The sequence below is a fragment of the Chlamydotis macqueenii genome, chromosome 10 (genome assembly GCF_036417535.1).
Source record: "Chlamydotis macqueenii isolate bChlMac1 chromosome 10, bChlMac1.mat, whole genome shotgun sequence".
NCBI lineage: Eukaryota > Metazoa > Chordata > Aves > Otidiformes > Otididae > Chlamydotis > Chlamydotis macqueenii.
In genome coordinates this window covers 4,022,386-4,031,882 of record NC_141565.1, presented here as the reverse complement: position 1 = coordinate 4,031,882, position 9,497 = coordinate 4,022,386, and the positions used below count along the sequence as shown (strand labels likewise).

Genomic DNA, 9,497 nt, shown 5'->3' with positions numbered 1-9,497 from the left:
CCAACTACATTGGAAGTGAAATAGGTTTTATTATTAAAAAATGCCATTACTTTTTAACGGTACGCCTCAAAGGATTTGATAAACAAAGTAAATGGGTTTATCACCATTTTACAGCTTGTGACAGTAAGACTTAGAGAAATGACCTGACCATTCCTGGTCAAGAAAAATACGGGAACAAATTCAGAACCTTTGCCAACTAGTAAGATAAAAATATGCAAGGACAGCTCAACACAAAACCCCATAAGTTACTGTTTTTTCTTTAAAATGTATTTGGGCAAATAATTTAATTTTGCAGACTTAAACTGGAAATTAATATACTTCGGGAAGGCAATCAGATTGAGAACAGAATATAGTTCTGCTAAAGTATTATCAGACTCAGAAGTCTTGTAAAATAGTATGGACCAACCCTGTCACAGCCATTAGATATTCTTGTGGAACTGAAATAACTTGCTTGAACCTCAGTCATGCTGGGCCTTTCAAAATTTCCCAAGTCTTACAGAAGTAGGCACCACTTGATCTTTTAGTCCGACATGAAGCCCAACTGAGGCGTACTGGGAGAGTCTTCCCATTATTCCTAGATAGGTGCAATAATGGCTGCCTACAGAAAGCCATTGCTTGCAAATTGGCAAGTCCCTCATGGGAATGTGGTCTGAGGGAGAAAATGGTTAAACCAATCAAGTAAAAATTTTGACAATCAATCAGATTTGGGGAGGTGCACAGAAGTACTCTCATTTCTCCTGTTCTCCAGATGCAGATGCAGCTACAATTTGTATTCACAGATAAATTCAAGAAAGAACAAGCTGCAAGTTGCTAAGACTACCAAGATGTCCCATTATAATTTTTTTTTAACCATTTCAGAGAGGAAATTACTTAGAGGAGGGCAAAAACGTGAATAAAATCTTTTTAGTAAGCCAGTCAGAGACAAAGTTAAGGTAACTACATTTGAATACAAGGATGTAATGTAAACACTGAAACTCTAGAGGGTAAGATATTTTAAAGAGACCTAAAATAGCAAAGGTTAGGATTCAATAGCTGTAGCAATTCCAGAACCACAATGCTTTGTGGCATACGAGGAATTTTGGGGCTTCAGACTGCCTGTCTTTTATATTTCTAAGTTCTGATTTGCATTGTTGGCTCATCCATCATACATGAGAATTTGGACAAGACCTGCCAAATCCTTCAGGTGGGTCCCATTACAAATTCAAACATGTCAAGCATGACATCAACCTCAGAAGACACCCTGTGGTTATCACCATACTAACAGAAAAGGTATTGATGTAGACATTCCTGTTGAGTAGGATCTTTCTGCTGGTTAAACAATGACAGAACTTTGAGGATCTGCCTGAACTGCTGTTTTGTGCACAGGGATATACAATTTTGAGAAGATAAAAACTGCAACCGTGTCTGACAAAATAAGGTTGTTACCATGGACACTTTCACTTTCTGAATGTGAAGCAATGATTAGAGCCAATGTTTCCTCTAAGATAAGGTAAAATATCTTTCCTTAAAAAAAAACTCTCCCCAAAGGGAGACTGTTATTATCGATAACACATTATTCCCATGTGTTGGTACTGTTAGAACCTCTGAGATCCCAAAAATGTAGAGCTCACAGTGCATACCCTTCTCCATTTCAATTTAATAAAGAACAAAGAGATCTCATGCTAAAGCTACAAATCACTCTACTTTGCCCCAAAAAGGAGTTTGAGGCGTGACCACTAGCTTTCTAGTAGCCCAAAACAACAAACTGAATTTCATTCAATGAACTTTTTGTTTTTTTAAAACAGAGTGAGTTTCACTCCCTTTACATAACACTATAGACAGGGTGGTACCATTTCTGAATTTCAATTCTGAAACATGCCATCATGCTTGCATTTACTACAAAAACCCCAATAAGAAAAAAAAATCAGAACTGCGAAGTATGATTTTGTCTTTTCTCTACCAACAATTTGGTTACTCTTTTACTGAAAGAAATCAGTGAACTTTTAAGATCTCTCTCATGTCTTCGCTTATTGGCTGGATGGCTGCACTCAGAGAATGGTGGTCTAAAATTTTTTTTGAGAGTGTTGGAGCACTGTCCCAGGTTGCCCAGAGAGGCGGTGGATGCCCCATCCCTGGAAACATTCCAGGCCAGGTTGGCCGGGGCTCTGAGCAACCTGATCTGGTTGGAGATGTCCCTGCTCCTGGCAGGGGGGTTGGACTGGGTGGGCTTTGACGGTCCCTTTCCACCCAAACCAGTCTGTGATTCTATGATTCTATCATTTCTGATGCACAGTACTACAAATGTCAACTAGTTGGAACTCTCATGAGGAAACATTTTCTAATTTAAGTACTATGTTTATATCCTAATGTATAGAATTTTCAGAGAACACAAGATTAGTATAGACAGTAAAACATTAGAAATAGGAGAAAATACTACCAAAATAATGTTACACAATAACTCTGATTACTTTCTATATGAAGCAGTTTTCAGTAAACAAGTCTGCAGATGCTAAGTTTGTAGACCAATACAATATCTGGTGCTCTGTAAGTCTGAAGCTTCCTAAAGTAAGCTTCAAAATTTCTATTTATTTGGTGTAGGCACTTGAAAATGCAACCTGCCTGTATCCTCTCTGCATCCATAGCCTGAAATAAGGAACAAAGGGTCACTCCTTCTCTTTAAATGCAGAAAGCAGCAATGCACATGCAGGAGCAACAGGTGTTACAACTTTTATACAACCACGCCTTGCTAAAGGTATCTGTCAAGTTTTGGAAGACCAAAATTCAGGTCAAATCACTGCTTTAAGGGGGTCAGCATCATACGATGACGGTCTTGTGGACTTTCTCAACCACAGAGGTGAAGCCTACTTTGGAAAGTGCATGTTTTTTAAAGAGACTTACTTTTAAAGTCGGTTTTGTGTGCAGGAAGTTTTAGTGGAGAAGAAACAGCAGTCAACCACGTCACCTACACTCTTTTGTAGGAAACGCTAAATACCAGTGTTATTGGCTTCTTGAAAAGTAGGAGCGGTACAAATATCCATCCAAAAAGACTAGTTCATAATAATATGTTTGACTTACTCAGTAGACATACATTCCTGTTTTCTAATGAACAAAAGAGAGATCCCTGCTGCTACTGCTTATTTGGTAACATTACCCTTCTATTACAGCTAGCTACCATTAAATCCCAAACTCTCTATTTCAAGGGGAAAGGCTTTAATTTGACTTCTCTTGGCACACTGAAAATCATTTTAAATGAGGAAAAAACAGCAGACATGAAATAAGAGCTCTGATTTAATGATGTCAACAACTTCTGCGAGTTGCAAGGCCCAAAATACTGTGGTCAAATGTTGGAACACTTTTTCCATCTAAAAGTAGTGAAGACATCACTCACAAAACTCTAAAATGTATTAAACAGATGTCCTTTTCCACATTAAGAAATGATCATATGATCAAAATGAATGTAGCTTTTTATTTTCCTAATAAATTAAGGTATTACTCAAAAGTTTTATATCGATTCAGGCATCGAGAAACTATACTGAAATGCTAGCAAATACAATTTTGTTGTTACAAACCGCTGTGATTAACTTCAATTGAAATACATTGCTTTAATGTTCCAGACATTCCAGTTACAAAGTCTCATTACACGTGTAAGCTCCTCGCTAACATCCACACCGTTCCACATTAAAATTCCATCAGGAGAGACCCATAAAGACTTAGCACTGTTTTTTTTCCTTTTCCCTTTAAGAAGAAAATAGAGAATATCAATCAGAAATTTTCATGAACAGCTTCCATTACATATGATGGAAGATGAACAAGTTGAAACAGTTGCTACATCATTAAATTACCTTTGGGAAAGGCATTCATACCCTACTGTGTGTTGTAGAAAGAACTCACACAGGAGAGCACTGCATAAAACATTTTTGTTCACATCATAAAACAGTTAATCATAAATTATCATCCATCTGATGATACTGAAATACTCCACTTAGTAAAGTAAAACTAAACCAACAGATTTGCTAGCATTATAGCATCGACTTTTTCACACAATAAATGTCCTTATCTAAGCTGGGTAATGTTTGATCAGTCTTAAAAGGAATGTCATAAAAAAAGCCAAACTACACCAGGGTCAATCTCAAAACTAAATGGAACAGCTGTCTTAAAAACACAGCTTTATTCTGCTTCAAGGAAACTCCGAGCGAAGGAACACCACAAACAGCAGTACACTTTCTCTGTGGCACTATTTTTGGTCGCTGTCAAAGAGAGGGGAGGACTAGCTGGGCTCTCAGTGGACCCGCACAGCTTTTATCTACTTCACACGCAGCCCTGTCTGATGGCTGCTGAACACCATTTTGCACATTCCCATCAAGTACTTACAGACTTTATCTGCCTGCGAACACACTTCACAAAGCTTCCCAACGCACAATCTGGTCATTGCTGTGAAGGTTCTTGGAGCAACACACCACTGCCTCTTCCCTGCAGTCACGTCCATTAGAAGTTCCCCCCAGTGAATCGAGTATCCCAGGAGACCACTTGAAACAAACAACGGGAATCTCACTGGAACACTGAGGTGGGCTGGAAAGCTGCCGCAGCGTTACCTCTTGTCATCGCGCAGTAGTTGAGCACTGCTGTATGAGCCCATGCAGCTTACGTGACCCATTCGACCTCAGTCGATCACTACAGCTAGAAACAACATTTGATTGGTATTTCATACAGGTCTGTCTTTCACCGATGCCTATGCTTGGGAACCCAGAGGGCTACTCCCTAAACTCTACTGTCCTGCTGACCAAAAATAGTAATTTTTACTTATTGTCATCTGGAGTTCTAGTTCTATGGGTAAAGAGGTTTCCTTGGGGCATTGACTTCAAAGGTCCGTATTCAGAAATTGTAATTTTTTCAGCTGGGGGAAATGTTGTGTACTATAACTAACTGGAAAACCATATTAATCTCAAGAAAAAGGAAAGATCTTCTCTCTTTCCCTGATGGCACTTTCTTGATAAACATTAATTTCATTTCTATGAGAGGATAAAAATATGCAAAACTATGCGAGTATTAGGAGCAAGGCAGCTGGGGGAAATGCCTGACCGTTGTTTATTTATCATAAGGTCCAGTAACTGTTACGCTAGGCTCAAAAAATTACCTGGTGTTTAGCAGTTACACAGGCTTAGCGATTTGCTTTTCTCATAAAAGCCAGTTATGTTCTTGCCTAGTGCTCCAGAACCCATTCTGTGAGTTTGCTTCATAACAGAAGCCACAATGGACACAAACATTCTCTGTAGTCTCTACAAGTTAAAAAAATACTCAAGAGTTGAGTGAGTTCCCCAAACCAATATTCTCCCAATTTGCTTGAGCCATCCTGACTCCATTCTTTAAACGGACTTTTTTTCCCAAGGATTAAAGAATTAATGTAAATTAAAGCACGAACAGTTGCATTATTTAAAACGTTCATCTTAAAAAACATTTATCTTATAATTTCTTCTTTAACAGTCTGTTATGTAAGCAATTTCCTACAGCCACTGAGGAAATTATTACTGTGGTTTGGTAGAATTTACACTTCTTTTGTGTTTATATCTCTGTACAAGATATAGATCTCCACACAGTTATTGAATTGAAACATTTGTGTAATGCACAGCTGCTGATTTAGGCTGTTATTGACATTAGCATAGCTTTGACAAACTGAGTTAGCAAGACCAGCTAATAATGTACGTTTTCTACAAAGTATTTGAACCAGTTCTGTTAATTCAGATAAATTAATTTTCATTCCAACCATGCAGCATCATAAGTATATATACAGAAAAGTGTAGGTTTTGCATGTAGTATTACTGAAATAAATCTGTGTTTCTCTGTGGGAACTTTTAACATGATAGCGATTCCTAGGGAAAATATATAAAAGCTGACTTACTTTTTCCACAGGACAGATATTTTTCTCAGAGGAGTAATACGGAACACAGCTGTGGAAATATTAGATATTCAACAACACTATCAACCAAGACAAGAATCTTCTAAGTGAATTATGTAATGGTATTTTTAAAGGATTAAAATTCGGAAAAAGGACTAAAAGTGACTTCATTTTTTTCACAGCAATTTCTCCAAAATCCTGAAAGTTGGTTATGCCATTACATTTTATCCTCTGGCCTCATGCACTGTGTTCCTTAAAAACCTTCACAGTTATAGAACGACTGCCCTGGTGAATATTTCATGGATCATATCCACCTTGTAAACGACCACTCTTTACAATATATATGGCTTGCTTTCCTCTGATGGAAGATGGTTCTGAATTTCTTTGGTAAAACTTACTCACTCACGACCACTCTTCCAGGGAGAACATTTCTCCACTTGTTTCCAGCACAGTTTGGCTCTTACAACAAAGAACTCAGGAAGCAAGACTCTTCATCTTTCAATTAGACCAATTACTTCTTGTTTCTATATAAAACATTAAAATTTACTATACTTTCTTGCACATTTCCACAGATGAACTATAAATGTTTCATGAAGTATTTCCTTTTGGTTTGAACCTGTCACCCCCTCATTTCTTTTGTGTTAACCTAGTTTTTGCATTGGAAAAGGCAAACCAATTCTTCATTCTCTCTTTCTGGATGACATATGGGTTCAAATAGATCTGTATTACCTATATTCTGTATTTATTTTGCAGGCTATTTTGATAGCCTCTGGTAAAACCTTAAACAAAAGAAACATTGATTATTTCTTCATTTTAGTTGAATTAAATTTTTCCCCAATCTTCTGCGCAAAAAAGAGTTAATAGTTTTATGTGAGGAGACATGCATCTCTCCATTAATTGCAAAACACATAGAAATGCTAAAAACCATGAAACAGAAGTATAGTCGCAGTACCAACCGTAAGCTGACAAATTACCAAAGATGCAGTTTGCTTGTTTAAAAAAAAAAGAAGTTATAAATTGTTAAGTAAGTCTACTTGCTAAAGTCAAAGATACTTCATATTACTGCGGGCAAGCCAAATGGAAATTACCCTTTGTGGAATATAAGTATTCAAGAAAAAAAAAATAGCCTCTGCTTTACAAATTCTCATTTTCCATACCACAAGTTAATAAGCAATTATGACATATGTTTTCTTTCAATTTACATCAGTATTTCCACTGAGTGGTAAAAGTAACTTCTATCATCTAGCGAATGTCTATCCATGATGAAAAGCGCTGCAAAACCATCCAGGGAACCAAACGTCTGAACTCATACATTCCCGCAACTCCAAACAAATACCTTGGAAAGTAGTACCTCAGGATACCCGTCAGACAATTCTGACTTCTCTGCTAGTTTCTGCTTGGTCTTTTAGCTTAGTGCAGATGTGTTTGTCTTCCAATTTCTTTCCTTTTTTTGTCAGCTCTGCTACAACACCTCCCACACCACACCACGGCATGCGCAAGCGCGAAAGAGCGAGCTCACACCTTGGTGCAGCCAGCCACGGGCCTTCCCGGTCGCAACCAAAGCAACCGTGCTTGTCCAGGGCTGGAGCGGATTCAGTTTTTGAATACCGCACACCCACAGAAGGAATAATGCCAAGAGTGTGCTTGTTCTTAACACACACAAGTTTTATTTTTAAGCACAACTAGTATGAACAGCTGCAGAACCTCAGCATATTTTCACTGGTGAAAAACCAGACTTAACAGTATAGTCCCTCTATCTGTTACGGTATATCAAATAGTGCCATTTTTCCCTAACTTACATTTAATTTCTATATTTTTGCCTTTTCTTCTTATACTTACTTGTGGTTTTCCCCTATAGGTGACACATTAAGAGAACGAATGTCAAAAAATCAGCAAAACACTTTATGATATACAAGTAATTAAAGCAAATTTAATTGTCTTTTTTTTAAAGTGTCAACTTGGAAAAAATACAGATTACATAATACTTATGATTTCATAATAGCATAATTATGAGAAAATAATATTAAAATCATAACAGCAGTGTTTAACTACAAATGAAGCAGGCTCTCTCGGAAGCCTCCCCGTGCATCCAGTGTTAGACCCCAGCCTGCATGACAGTTACTGCCGTCGTGTTGATGAGACACAAATGAGAGCCTCCTCGAAAATTCTCAGGAACATGCACATCTGAGAACGCAGGCTAGATTAATTAATATGGTAGGGAAATCGCTTCTTACTGAGATGATACCCTGCTTTTTATTAGTAATGTCTCTAAGGGCTTTCATTTTGACTCTTCCAAAGTAACAAATTGCGTGTTTCAAAACTTGCAAACAAATGCAGTTTGGAGATCTTCCTAGGAATATTGTTACTTTTTCCATCTACAAAACAGTATACGCTCAAAGTACCTGGAAACATTTACGGATCCATGTTCTTCACCAGACAGAGAAGTGCAAACTGTAGTCAATTACTATGTTACAGATGTGATATTTACTGCTTCCATTTCTAACAGTCTGTCACAAACCCAGTCACAGCCATCTTCTTTCTGGTCTTTGACTTTCTAATGTAATATAAATGACTTCTGTTGGTAAGTAAAATCAGGAAAAACCATGATACCAAATTCAATTATCTTTGCAGTCTAACATACTTTGAACACTTTATTTCATTTTTTTTCTGGAATACAAAAGACTGGATGGCCATGTTTCTTTTTTCTTAAAACTATCAACTTCAACTCAATGGAAATCGATGACAGCTACCACTTCAAATGTCGCCTTTATGTTCTGAACAATATGAATCTAGTAAAAGGTTGTGTATGAGAAAACTTTCTCATTTACACTTCAATATTATTCATAGCTTGTTAAAACCAAGGGAAAAATGGGGAAAACCGCAGCATCTACAAGTGATTAGATTTTTTTTTTTAATTGTTAAACTTCAGCAGATTAAATGCTTTCCTATGAGGAAATGCTGTGCTCAGTCCAGCTTGTATTCTGAAACAGAAAATTTTTCTTTAGAACTTATTATCAGAGTGAGTCAGTAGTTTGGCACTGGTTGCAGAGCTTTTCATTTCAACTACTGTTTGATTTTCCACCAAAGAATGTCTAGTGTTTCCAATGTCTGTAAGGCAGATAAATACCCTTATTCCATAAAAATGCCATGTAACATCATCCAGACTTGTAAGTAGCATCAAAATATCAAGACTAATAATTGACAGAAACCAAAACTGTTTCCAGACCTTCATTCATCCAGCGAGTTATTTTTCGGCAGAGCAGTTCCCAGATCCAGTGAAGTGCACAAGCCTTGCTGCAGGACCAAGGAGAAGAGCACCGAGGTGGGAACAAGCTACCTGAGGACGTTTAAAACTGGCATTCCCACACCGAGATATATTCATCTGGACCCTAAAGTAGAACAAAGTCAACTTACTCTCCTAAGGCAACACAAACCCTCTGCAAGGGTGAAAAATAAGATCTGTCTCTTCAGGGTACTGTTTTGCCTCTCCACTCATTCCAGATCACCGCTCTTGCATGCACAAAACACAGGATAAGGGGATGCAGGTACGTGCACAGCTGGCCCTATAGATCTTGTTGCACGTGATCTGTTAACACTGCAAGCTGGGAATTGCACTTCAGTGTTG

General features: G+C 37.7%; 1 protein-coding gene and 1 long non-coding RNA gene across 4 annotated transcripts in view; both read right to left on the bottom strand.

Annotated features, from left to right (window-relative positions):
• The window catches only part of LOC147599458 (uncharacterized), a 352,989-nt gene that overhangs the window by 142,681 nt on the left and 200,811 nt on the right, over positions 1-9,497 (bottom strand). The gene's annotated exons all lie outside the window — the stretch shown is intronic.
• CENPP (centromere protein P) overlaps positions 1-9,497 on the bottom strand; it is a 162,941-nt gene that overhangs the window by 60,367 nt on the left and 93,077 nt on the right. The window lies entirely within an intron of this gene.